We start from the raw sequence: 14,004 nt of genomic DNA, 5'->3' as shown, positions 1-14,004 counted from the left end.
TAGGCATTAAATTATTTGATTAATTTATGTTAAGATCAAAAAAATTAATTTTTGTGTGAAAAATCTCTTAAAGTGCATTTTTGTGAAAAATACACATTTTAGCCTAAACATGGGATTTTGGTTAATTAAATTATTTGAGTTAGAAATTAGGAGTGTGACCACTTAAATTAAATTTAAAGGCCTGTTTAATTTAACTACCCTAGGTCAAAATCTCAGTTAGGAAAAGTAAGAAAAAAAATACTACATGATATCTTTTTTAGAAAACACACCATTAAGCTTAGATTTAATTAAGTTAATTAGGTTTAATTAAAAACTAAAACAAGTTTAATCAAGGATGATAAGGAACGGTTTATAAGGGGTATAATGGTTATTTCCAAGTTTCAATTTTACACCATATAAATTCAAAAAGTCAAAGAAGTCTTCATTTGTGCATTTCACCAAACTTTGTGGCTAAGTTTCCTTTGCTTTTCTCTCCAAGTCTTGGCCGACCAACACACTTGCATTCTCTGAATTTTTTCACATGAATTCTCATCTAAACTCTTAATCTCTCATCTTTTTCCATATATATACCTAGTTCTAAGTCACTTGGTTTTGGTTTGGAGCTAAGGAAATACTAGACAAGCTAGACTATCCAAAGGTAAAAAAGGCTAAACTTTCTTTTATCAAAGTTTGAGTTTGGTTAGTTTTGTGCACTTAGATGAATTTTTATTGTTATGTAATCTGACTTGTGGACTTGTTGGGAGTGTAAATATGTAGAAAAAAAGGCTGAGCAAAGGAGGTAAAAGGATAGAGGTCACCCAAAGTTCAATCCAAGGTCATCAAGAGGTGTATGGTCACCTCTAATATGTTTATGCTTGGGTTTTGTTGAATCTGCCATGTTTTAATTGTTTGATGTATTTTAATTAATTATTTCAACTTTGGTAATGTTTTATTTTATGGTAGATCATACATGCATAAGGGTTTTGAAGTTTGTCAGTGATGGAATCCAACATTCCATAGGCAATATCTTGATTTTGTAAGAAAATGTTTAAGACTTGAATTCCAAAGGGTCAAGAAAATTTTATATGAATCTGATTATGGATTTTCTTGGTTCTATGTTGTATTTTAAGATGTTTATATGTCCATATTGTGTATAAACATGCAAAAAACCTTTGAATTGACCAATATATGAGTTTTGCAAATTTTGTGTGTAATGTTGAAAATGGCTTTTTAAAAACTGGGTAAACAACTAAGTTTGGACAATGATTTCTATGAGAAAATTATTGATTTTTTGTCTAATTTTTGGAATGAAATTTATTTTTATTATTATAAATCAATTTGTAAAGTTTCAAGGAAAAATGTTAAAATAGCTTAGTTATGAATTTGCAAAGTTTGACAAAAATTTCTTGAAGCTCAAAATAACCTCTGGGCAGCAAATTTTGGGGCTTGCTAGCTAGGCAAATCATATGCCCATAAATTTATGGGGCTTGTTATCTAAACAAATCATATAAATTTATGGGGCTTGTTATCTGAACAAATCATATGCCCAAGGAATACATTCTTGGGACTTGTTATCTGAACAAGTTATATGCTTGTTATCTAAACAAATCATATACCCAAGAACTAAAACATATCATACATATACATATACATATCATATCATAACATAAATATAACACATAAGAACATAAAATCTATCCTATTTTCCTTACCAAAAGCCGAGATATTTGAGAACAAGAACGAGATTAGAAAACTCCTATAAACCAACTGTAGAAAAAGGTGAGAATATCTAAGAATAGAGATGAATATGAAAACTAAACCATCAAGAAGAAACTTACCAAGAAGGACCTTAAGTTTCATGAACTTAAATACCTAATCAAGAATCATAAACAAGAGTTAGGATCTGAATAAAAGAAACTAAAGAAAAACTAAAGTAGTTTAAAGAACTGGACTAAAAGAATACCTTAGTTGACCTTATGGATTGGTCTAACTTCAATACCGAAATACACTAAACCTCACTTCCCAAGTGTTTTATAAAGCTTAAGAATGGCAAAGATTTTTCCCAACCCAAGTGTTTATCACTCTATGGTAGTACTAGCACCTTGGAGTCTCTGATCACAACTTGAAGAATGAGGGGAAGGGCTGGGTACTAGGTCTTATTTATAGAGGTAAGGAGTGAAACTAACCTCATTTTGATTTGATTAAAAATAATGAATATAATTGAAAAATATTTGAATATTCGTCAATAAGAGGCTTAAGACTCGGTCAAAACGTTCAGAGGTGGGTCTAAGTAGTTAAGGTTTGATTTTATAATTTTAAAAAAAAAACTTAGGGCAATATATCGCCCCTATGTGGTGATATATCGGCTCTGCCCTAATTCTGAGCCTCAGTTCGTACATTCGTGCATCGTCAACGTGTTTTCCTTATCCTTCGTCAGGCAATATATCGGCTCCTAGCTGCGATATATCGGCATACGTGAATAGTTTAAACACGTAATTGCACTTTTTCAGCATAATTAAGGTTGGATAACTGCTTTGACTGACTCAAAATATGACCCTAACAGTTTCTAGTAGGTGCTAAGGTTGCTATTTCTTTATTTAATCATTGAAATACATATTTCCTTAATAATCATGCACATGACAAGTGTCTTATTCTTATTGGCACTATCTAAACCTTAGACTATAATAAATATCATAGTTATGACCAACACTATTAATCAAACCTTATGTTATAATTAATATTCTTAAACTATAGGTTAAACTTATACAATCTATAAGTGTTGCTACGAGTGTTCAACTAAGTCCCAGCTTGAACCAAAATCCACAGTATTGAACATACTATAACTACTACTATCTACTAATACTACTACTATTACTATTACTACTACTACTACTACTACTACTACTACTACTACTACTACTACTACTACTACTACTACTATCTAACTAGCTAAGTAAATTATGGGACTCTGTAATTCTCCCCTACTACAAAGAATTTCATCTCCGAAATTTACTTAAACAATTTCCGGATATCGGGCTAACATGTCCTCCTCCAACTCCCACTGTAACGCCCTGGATAGCCAAGACCGTTACACTGTGTGTTTATAAAGTGCCAGACTTGCTAATCAAGTCATTTAAATAAAATCGTGTTGGTAAGACTATAAGGGAACTAGGGTTAAAAGCGTTTTGGTCTCAAAAGTCACGTTTTCATTAAGAAACATTGTTTATTTACACGGGATCCCAAAAATATCAGTTTAAAGACCATTTACAAAAGTTACAAGGTTTAAATACATTAACCAGCCATTCTAAGGAAAAACGAGCAGTTAGGTAATCCCTGTCTTGACTCACTCCTCGACCATAGTGATCGAACAGCTGGCTAAGTACATTCCACCTCGGGGCTCTCCACCTCAGGCTTGGTCCAGCTTGCCCTTGCCTTTACCTGCACCACGTAGCACCCGTGAGCCAAGGCCCAGCAAGAAAACACAACAACAACAGAGCATGAACAATTAACAGAAAAATTAGTAACTCACATCGCATCTCATAAACTCAGATATGTCATCAGTCAGTATAATCAAGTATTCCACATACTAGGCATTTCAGTTCATAATATACACAATTCACAAACGATAACCAGGGCTAGCGCCCTCAGGCTGCTCCCGCTGTTATCCCGTAGTTCCTGGCTCCCAGTGGGCAATTCGCGCCCTGTGCGCTAAAATCATGTACGGTACTCTTAGACCGCTTTCACATGTCCCATGGCGTGATACCAACATTGACACGATATAACTTTCGGGAGCACTTAGTCCCATCACAATCTCACAAATGGGTGCAGTTTTCTTACCTTTCAATTCATTGGTTTCCGATGCCACGAAGCCGCGAGCACGGTCCTCTACCTCGAGCCTGTCCAAAGTCCTAATCACAACACAAATGAAACATCTTTGTCACTAATCAATCCAAAGCTACCTCCTCGGAACCAATCCCACACTCTCGGAACCCCCAAATCCCTAAAACAATACACCGAAGGCATCCCCCGAACCCCCGGAGCAAAGGCTCAAAATTGCAAATTCTAATATCCTGAAGTTGGCCTAGCGCCGCGGGGCCCAACAAGTCAGAGAGCACACACACCGCCCAGAAACAGTCTTGCGCCGCGGCGCTCCTTCGCGAGCCCAGAATTCTGGGTTTTCTTTTGCGTTTTTCCCGAACCCAATTCACTCCAAATCACCCCAAACTTGTACCTAAGCCTCAAAACCAACTCAAAACCCCAAATAAACCTTTCAACAACCTACAAACATCATAATCTAACTCAATCACACAACTATTCTCAGAATTCACACTTAAGTTTCAGATTTCAACACTAAACAAAAAGTGGGGAAAAGTACAAACCAAACCTCTAAATCCTTAAATCATAACAGCTACGAGATTGCAAACATGTTTAATACCCTTACCTCAATCAGAAATTCAACATGAGCTTCCCCCAATCCATGCTTTAAACTGAGTTTCCCCTTGACAAACCAGCTGAGTTTTCATACAAAACAAGCCACAAACTTACTTCAATTCATGCTTATCCTCCAAAAACCAGACTTGAGACTTAAACAAATAATAGATAGACCCTTACCTCTGAGTAATCTTGGCCTAGGTTTAGCTTAATTGCCTTGAATCATCAGAATTCTCTTCTTAGGTCACCCAACTTCAACTTCCCTCTTCTTCTCCTTTCTTCTAGATTTTCCTCTAATTCTCAGCATAAATCAATCTTCCTAAGTGTTATACGTGACTAACTTTCCTTAGCTAAAACTCATCTATTCACTGCCAAAAGACCACTTTAGCCTTCCTCAAATATCCCTTTCTAACTAAACCTCAAGGGCACACTTGTCCTTTCTACTTACTTTACAATTCTACCACTTTCCAGCAAAACCTGTTACTCTCTATGGTTACTAACAGTTACGCAGGTTACCAAATCACCAGTTACCATTATCTGGCTTTCTAGGACCGTCTCGATACGTGCATCACATTGATATCACCACACCCACGTGGTACGATTCACATATCATAATTATCACATAACATAATACACATAGTCATATAACATGCTTAAAATCATAATCATGCATCTTAATCATAAAAATCGTACATAATTCCCATTGTGCCTTCCAGGCATACTAATCAAGGCCCTTAAGCCTTAATAGTAAATTTGGGTCGTTACAACTATCCCCTGCTAATGAGAATTTCGTCCTCGAAATTTACCTGAACAACTCGGGACACAAATTCCACACAACTGATTCCAGTTATCCCGGTCATTCCTTGACCCTACCATTTCTAGTGTGTTACCTTAACTCGAGGTACAATCTTATTCCTCAATACCTCATTCTTTCAATCTCATGATTGAACCGGTCACTCTACATGGAATATCGTCATCTTTATCTGTAGATCCTTATCAATCAACACATGAGTTTCTCCAACCCATGTCCCTAACATGGAATACAAAATCCACTGCGTGTAGCTAACGGTGCCCGAAGCTGTAATCAACTTAAAAACAACCTCACTGATCCCTTACCGAATCCAAACAGCCTTAATACCCTGGGGTCCAACTAGCCCTTCACCTCTCTATCTCTGGTGACATCCTAAGAAAGCTACCATCTTCTACTTGAAACTCCATACTCATGTTTCCAAATTCAATAAAGCTTTTCCATCTACTTTGAAAAGTGAGTTTCATGCTCTAATCTTTTAATAATCTCAATGATCCCCTGAACTACCTCCAGATCCAAATACAACATATCACTTATCTCATTCCAACGAAGGGATGATATACAATCCTTCTTATATTCCATTTTATCATGTGTTCCTCCAATAACTGGATAACTTCCTTTCTCCCTGATTTACCATCAGTCTGAAAATAATAAAACTCATCAGATTCCGATTATCTGTTCATTGCCTTTCTTAATCCTCCCAAGACCTGAGAGTAAGATAAAGTCTTTGTTCAATGAAATTAACTCTGAATTCCATCGAGGCTTACCACCCATCTCGCTTAAAGTTCTGAATACTGGTCAGCTGTATAAATTATTCTTACTGATAAAAGCAAGTTCTCCCCAGACGCTGATCCATGATGACCCCACCATCTTGGCAACCTCTCTGCGATACCTATCACGATACTTCCTTATTCCCATTATAACATACTCAAAGGCTGCGATGCCTATCACGAACTGCTATCAGGCTAAGAATTTTGTTCCTCATTCATTATATTCCTCTCCATTTAGGCGTCCAATACAAAACCTTCAAATTATTGTACCTTTTTCCTAATGTTTGGATGAATAGACCAAGAGAGTAGTATGAGATTCATCCAGAATTTCCATGTAATTTCGGTGTCCATCAGAGTCCAAATTTGGTCCTTATATCACGATAAACTTACACATAACACTGTAGAATCCTTTGCTAATTCAATTAAGACTTGCCTTTAATTCCTTTCATTTGGGATTTCCTTAACTGTCATTCATGTTCCTGTATACGATAATAATTCCAAGTATCCACTGGCCATTAAGCCTACTAGATACTCCACTCTAGTTCTAGTCGGGTCCTGTAACCAACACCATGCATAGACCATCACTTCCTCCTGTCTTGAGGTGTCATAGCAACACAACAATTGATTCTAATCTGTAAGAAGACATGGAACTCACCCAACTACATGTACCATCATGATTTCCTAAGGAAACTCTTACTTCCAAGGTATTCCTCAACCTTAACAAAGTTCTAACCAGAATACATCACTGTGTCATCGATCAAGACAATTACAAGTTCAATTCAGATAATATTTAAATACTCTTTTCACCTATTTCACAAAAATAGTTTGGCATTGACCAAACCCTCAACACATAACTTAGCATCCTCAGTGCCCTTATCTAACATAATAGCAACCTCCTACCTATCCTCTTCCCTGATCTCCAACTGGTAATAACCAGGTCGAAGATCCCTAACTGCACCCGACCTCTAGCTGGTAATAACCAGATCAAAGATCCTTAACTATTCCTGATCTCTGGCTGGTAATAACCAGATTAAAGATCCTTTCTGAGGAATGTCATCCTACTCAACATTTGAGACCTTAACTCTCACCGCTTTGTTAAAATCGTTCAATACAACGTCTTAGATCTAATTCCATCCCTGACACCAATCTTATCCCAATCCCATTTCTTTACGCAGACGAACTCCCTGACAAATTCCTTGGAAACTTATCTGGAAACCCACAAACTAACCCAGTCTGTCTTGTCCCACTGATACAACTCAAGTAATGTCCATCACATCAGCTAAGGTTCTAATCATTTCCCTTGCAGTAGATCTCCCACTCCAGGTACAAACGCCAGCCACTGCAAGGATTTCCCATTTTTAAACTCAAGAGTTACCGCTCCTTTCTTACAACCCATCACTGCTCCCCATGCTTGACCAACTCTTCATGTTCAAAACCCTCACGTTGTAACTGTCTTCGAGGATACTTCAAGTAGTAGCTGATACATTCATCGGTCTTAGTGTGCTTCTGATTAAATCTCTCCGTACCTGATCTCCTCCCTTCCTGTGCTTAACCTTGAATACCTTTGAAGAATGAAGTCACTACCCTCTGAAACCTTACCTCTGACTCTACTGCTTCAATCGTGATATCATCAGTATAGTAGTCATTCACATTCCACTTCTAGCTGGGGAGTAATTCAACTCGTCATTAGTGAATCCTGAATGCAAACCATCCATGTCCTTTCTCTGTTCTTTGCTCGTCAGACTTATCCATGTCGTTAAAGTACAAAAGGACTAGGAATCCTTACTAGTAATGCATCACACCCTTCTCGGTACGTGTGATAATTCTTGAGATGTCTCTTTCCTTGATTCTTATCTAGTAATAACTAGATCAATGATCAACTCCTGAAGACATCGTCCTGTCTTGTAACAAGGCATTTAAACTCTTCATCCCTAGCAGGCAATATCCATGAGCCCCACGACACCATACTCTACCCTATTCACTTATAAGTCGCATGCTTTTCCAGGTGACTCATTAATTCCTTAAGCCAACCTAATATCATCCTTCATTGCGTCCCTGATACCAACTCCTTCCATACCCAAGTTCCAAGCTGTGCCTGAAAACTGCATTCTCATTTACATTCCTACCGACTAATCTAGTTCTCATTCAGTCCAATCAATATACTTCAAGAGATACTCATGACTGTCCAGGGTTGTCCCTTGTATAACATATTAACTTTCCCCAACAAATACCCATCTGAATCCTTCCTAATAGACGCACAACACCAACTCCTTTCAACTTTTTTTCCCAACCAAAGCAAACGCTATCCAATCCGCTGGTCACTTCTAAGAAACTAACCTTGGGCTTTAAATGAGTAAAGTATCTCAGTCTTCCCTGTCTTAATGGGCAACCTGTGCACTGAACCCCCTTTCTGTCCAAACCAAGAGCGATAAAACCACCAAAGGTTCTCATTCTTCCGATCACTGAGTAGCCACACTTACTACATTTCGACGAACAAAAATATCATCACATGTATTCCCTTCACCTTAGATAATGAGGCCCTCTCTCTACTACCCAAGCACAGACAACCATCTCAGAGTTTAACTCACAAATGACTTATCATCTCCAGCTTCATCCATTTGTACCATAACCCAGAGTGGACCGACCAACCCACCAAACTCAGCAATATGTACTACCGCTATCTTGCCACTTTCGACATCCTTTTACCACAATTGCCTAGTAAGGCTACTTTGTCCCAATTTATCCTTCTCATATCACTAAGAACGGGGTTAGCCACACCCATTCATTAATTGATTCCTGAACAAACCCAAACCTTCCTCGAAACTAGAGGATAAGACTTCCATACAATAATTCTTGTCTGTCCCTCCTCAGTAACTGGCCTTTTTCATCCATCCAATAAATTCTATTAGATCTCACAGCCTGACTCATATATTAGCAAACACCTGCTGCGAATCTCAAGGGAAGGTGGAGGATTCCAACCCCCAACTGTCATCTTCTATCCCTACCAAAACCAAAACTGAATCCGATTGACCATTCTCAATACATACACCCTGAATTAATCTGTCTTCACCGACTAAACTTCTCAGCCCTGACGTTTATACCCAAAACCATCTCAAGGGCAGATCCAAATAATCATAACAATCAAACACACATAAAGCATATCAAACATCCATATTATGCATAAAATATCAAATCTCTTTATCACTAGATGCGTTCATACCTTTTATGCCCTCCATGCCAATAAACGGGTATATCATATAAGTTCAATTTAACATATAATAACCTGCAATCCATATATCGTCATTATCCATGTATTCATCCACATGCAAGAGCAATGCTAATCAGCATGCCTTAACAGCACCACACAGCAGTCAAGGGCCAGGCCCTATCAGTATCTCATGCTCCCTATTCATCAAACAAATATCGACAATCATATCTCACTCAAATCATTTAAGCACATAATCATGCATACACAATTACCAAACCCTGAGTTGAGCTTGTCTCCCGCGGCGAATGTACATATCCAGTCAGTCTTCAGGACCCATAAACCTAGGACGCTCTGATACCAAGTTGTAACGCCCTGGATAGCCAAGACCGTTACACTGTGTGTTTATAAAGTGCCAGACTTGCTAATCAAGTCATTTAAATAAAATCGTGTTGGTAAGACTATAAAGGAACTAGGGTTAAAAGCGTTTTGGTCTCAAAAGTCACGTTTTCATTAAGAAACATTGTTTATTTACACGGGATCCCAAAAATATCAGTTTAAAGACCATTTACAAAAGTTACAAGGTTTAAATACATTAACCAGCCATTCTAAGGAAAAACGAGCAGTTAGGTAATCCCTGTCCTGACTCACTCCTCGACCACAGTGATCGAACAGCTGGCTAAGTACATTCCACCTCGGGGCTCTCCACCTCAGGCTTGGTCCAGCTTGCCCTTGACCTTACCTGCACCACGTAGCACCCGTGAGCCAAGGCCCAGCAAGAAAACACAACAACAACAGAGCATGAACAATTAACAGACAAATCAGTAACTCACATCGCATCTCATAAACTCAGATATGTCATCAGTCAGTATAATCAAGTATTCCACATACTAGGCATTTCAGTTCATAATATACACAATTCACAAACGATAACCAGGGCTAGCGCCCTCAGGCTGCTCCCTCTGTTATCCCGTTGTTCCTGGCTCCCAGTGGCCAATTCGCGCCCTGTGCGCTAAAATCACGTACGGTACTCTTAGACCGCTTTCACATGTCCCATGGCGCGATACCAACATTGACACGATATAACTTTCGGGAGCTCTTAGTCCCATCACAATCTCACAACCGGGTGCAGTTTTCTTACCTTTCAATTCATCGGTTTCCGATGCCATGAAGCCGCGAGCACGGTCCTCTACCTCGAGCCTCTCCAAAGTCCTAATCACAACACAAATGAAACATCCTTTGTCACTAATCAATCCAAAGCTACCTCCCCGGAACCAATCCCACACTCTCGGAACCCCCAAATCCCTAAAATAATACACCGAAGGCATCCCCCGAACCTCCGGAGCAAAGGCTCAAAATTGAAAATTCTAATATCCTGAAGTTGGCCTAGCGCCGCGGCGCCCAGCAAGTCAGAGAGCACACACACCGCCCAGAAACGGCCTTGCGCCGCGGCGCTCCTTCGCGAGCCCAGAATTCTGGGTTTTCTTTTGCGTTTTTCCCGAACCTAATTCACTCCAAATCACCCCAAACTTGTACCTAAGCCTCAAAACCAACTCAAAACCCCAAATAAACCTTTCAACAACCTACAAACATCATAATCTAACTCAATCACACAACTATTCTCTGAATTCACACTTAAGTTTCAGATTTCAACACTTAAACCAAAAGTGGGGAAAAGTACAAACCAAACCTCTAAATCCTTAAATCATAACAGCTACGAGATTGCAAACATGTTTAATACCCTTACCTTAATCAGAAATTCAACTTGAGCTTCCCCCAATCCAAGCTTTAAACTGAGTTTCCCCTTGACAAACCAGCTGAGTTTTCATACAAAACAAGCCACAAACTTACTTCAATTCATGTTTATCCTCCAAAAACCAGACTTGAGACTTAAACAAATAATAGATAGACCCTTACCTCTGAGTAATCTTTGCCTAGGTTTAGCTTAATTGCCTTGAATCATCAGAATTCTCTTCTTAGGTCACCCAACTTCAACTTCCCTCTTCTTCTCCTTTCTTCTAGATTTTCCTCTAATTCTTAGCATAAATCAATCTTCCTAAGTGTTATACGTGACTGACTTTCCTTAGCTGAAACTCATCTATTCACTGCCAAAAGACCACTTTAGCCTTCCTCAAATATCCCCTTCTAACTAAACCTCAAGGGCACACTTGTCCTTTCTACTTACTTTACAATTCTACCACTTTCCAGCAAAACCTGTTACTCTCTATGGTTACTAACAGTTACGCAGGTTACCAAATCACCAGTTACCATTATCTGGCTTTCTAGGACCGTCTCGATACGTGCATCACATTGGTATCACCACACCCACGTGGTACGATTCACATATCATAATTGTCACATAACATAATACACATAGTCATATAACATGCTTAAAATCATAATCATGCATCTTAATCATAAAAATCATACATAATTCCCATTGTGCCCTCCAGGCATACTAATCAAGGCCCTTAAACCTTATTAGTGAATTTGGGTCGTTACACCCACGTTGCCTCCCGTTCAGAACTATTACTCCATAGGACTTTGACTATCGGAAAACTCTTAGACCGTAATTCCTTCATCCCTCTATCAAGGATGCTAATCGGCTGTTCCTCATAAATATATATTTTTTGATGGGTTGATTTCATGATTTTGATGAAGCGTGGGATAAACATGACCTTTCTTGTTGATTTTCTCAATTAGTTGATAATTGTTAGACCAAGTTTTAGTATATTTATTACTCTTGAGGTGAGTATCGATATCGATCCTGGCCCCAATATAGATTTTATTTCGAAGACAAAAATTAAGAATTGTTAAATCAAAAATTTTTCTATCAGGATTTGTCTTTATATCTATAATATTCTCTTCTACTCGATAATTGTTGATAGGAATATCTATTAGCATATTAAAAATTTTTTGTTTATTTTTTTTTGTAATTATAAAGGACCTCTTTCTGGGGTGCTATCGTATCATACTTGAGGACGTGAGATGGGTCTGACACATATCTACGCAGCATCGAGATGTGGAACACATTGCGACTATCTGCTAGACCTGGCGGTAAGGCTAATCTATATGCAACTGCTCCCACTTTGTCCAATATCTCAAAAGGACCTATAAACCTAGGCTAAGCTTGCCTTTCTTCCCGAACCGCTTCGCACCTTTCATAGGAAATATCCTTAAGAAGACTTGATCTCCGACTTTGAATTCCACATCACGCCTCTTGGCATCCGCATAACTTTTCTGAAGACTTTGAGCAGCGAGCATACGCTTTCCAATCAAGACTATTGCCTCCTGAGCTTCTCTAACAGCTTCAGGTCTAAGAAGTTGTCCTTCTCCTACCTCATCCCAATGTAAAGATGATCGACACCTCCTTCCATAAAGTAGCTCGTAGGGTGCCATCCCGATCGTTGACTGGTAGCTATTGTTGTAGGAGAATTCTATCAGCGGCAAATATTTACTCCATGATCCTTCGAAATCAAGTACACAAGCGCGCAACATATCTTCTAAAATTTGTATGGTATGCTCAGACTAACCGTCTGTCTGAGGATGAAATGTCATACTAAGACTTAATTTGGTACCCATAGCTTGCTGCAAGCTTCCCCAAAATCTCGATGTAAACACTGATCCTCTATCGAATACTATTGTCTTAGGGATTCCATACAGTCGTACTCTCTCCTGAACATAAGTGTCTGCGTATTGGTCTGCTGTGTACGAAGTCTTGACAGGCAGGAAATGAGCTGACTTGGTTAGTCTATCTACTACTACCCAAGCTGAGTCGTGCTGCTTACTTGTTCGTGGTAGTCCTATCAAGAAATCAATGGCTATGTCGTTCTATTTCCATTTTTGAATATTAAGCGCTTGTAATAAGCCTGTAGACCGCTAATGTTTTGCTTTCACTTCCTGGCATACTAAGCATTTAGACACATACTCCGCTATATCCTTCTTCATTCCTGGCCACCAATACAGTGCTTTAAGATCATGGTAATCTTGGTTGACCCTGGGTGAACTGGGTATGGGGTACTGTGCGCTTCTTCTAAAATCGTCATCTTAATCCTTTGATCATTTGGCACGCATAACCGATCCTTTATCTTAATAACCCATGACTTGATATTGTGAAATCTGTTGCCTTGCCGTCCTTGACTGCATTTATATGTGCTACTATTGTGTCATCATGCCTTTGCCCATTCCGTATATCTTCTAACTGACTTGACTGTATGGACAAGATAGCCAATTTACCAATGACTACTTCTATTCTGGCATTGATCAGCTCCTGTTATAACGACTTTTCTATTCTAGCTAATGCTGCTAAAGTTCCATTGCTCTTCCTACTTAGCGCATCAACAACTATATTTGCCTTTCCCAGGTGGTATAGAATTTCGCAGTCATAATCCTTTACTAGTTCTAACCACCTGCGCTGCCTCATGTTGAGCTCCTTATGTGTGAAGAAGTACTTTAAGCTTTTGTGGTTCGTATAAATCTCACACTGTTCTCCATAAAGATAATGGCGCAAAATTTTTAATGAAAAGACCCCCGCTGCCAACTCCATATCATGAGTTGGATAGCGTTGCTCGTACTCCTTCAGCTGCCTTGAGGCGTAGGCTATCACCTTGTCATTCTGCATCTGCACACAACCCAATCCTTGCTTCTACGCATCAGATTAGACTACAAAAATGTCATTGGGTGTCGGTACACAAAGTACTGGTGTTGAGCATAGCTTATCCTTTAGCAACTAGAAGCTCTCTTCACAATTATCAGTCCAGTTGAACCTCTGATGTTTCTGGGTTAGGTTGGTAAACAAAGTGGCTATCTTA

At 38.8% G+C, this 14,004-nt stretch overlaps 1 long non-coding RNA gene across 1 annotated transcript; it reads left to right on the top strand.

Annotated features, from left to right (window-relative positions):
* Positions 1 to 448: 448 nt before the first annotated feature.
* Positions 449 to 1,093, top strand: LOC133794516 (uncharacterized). Its single transcript, XR_009875256.1, has 2 exons — positions 449 to 637; positions 757 to 1,093. It is a non-coding gene; the product is annotated as an uncharacterized LOC133794516 (long non-coding RNA).
* The last annotated feature ends 12,911 nt before the right edge of the window (positions 1,094 to 14,004 follow it).

Source organism: Humulus lupulus, chromosome 8 (assembly GCF_963169125.1).
Source record: "Humulus lupulus chromosome 8, drHumLupu1.1, whole genome shotgun sequence".
In the NCBI taxonomy this organism is placed as follows: Eukaryota; Viridiplantae; Streptophyta; class Magnoliopsida; order Rosales; family Cannabaceae; genus Humulus; species Humulus lupulus.
The sequence above is the reverse complement of the archived record's forward strand: the minus strand, read 5'-3'. Positions and strand labels throughout refer to the sequence as shown.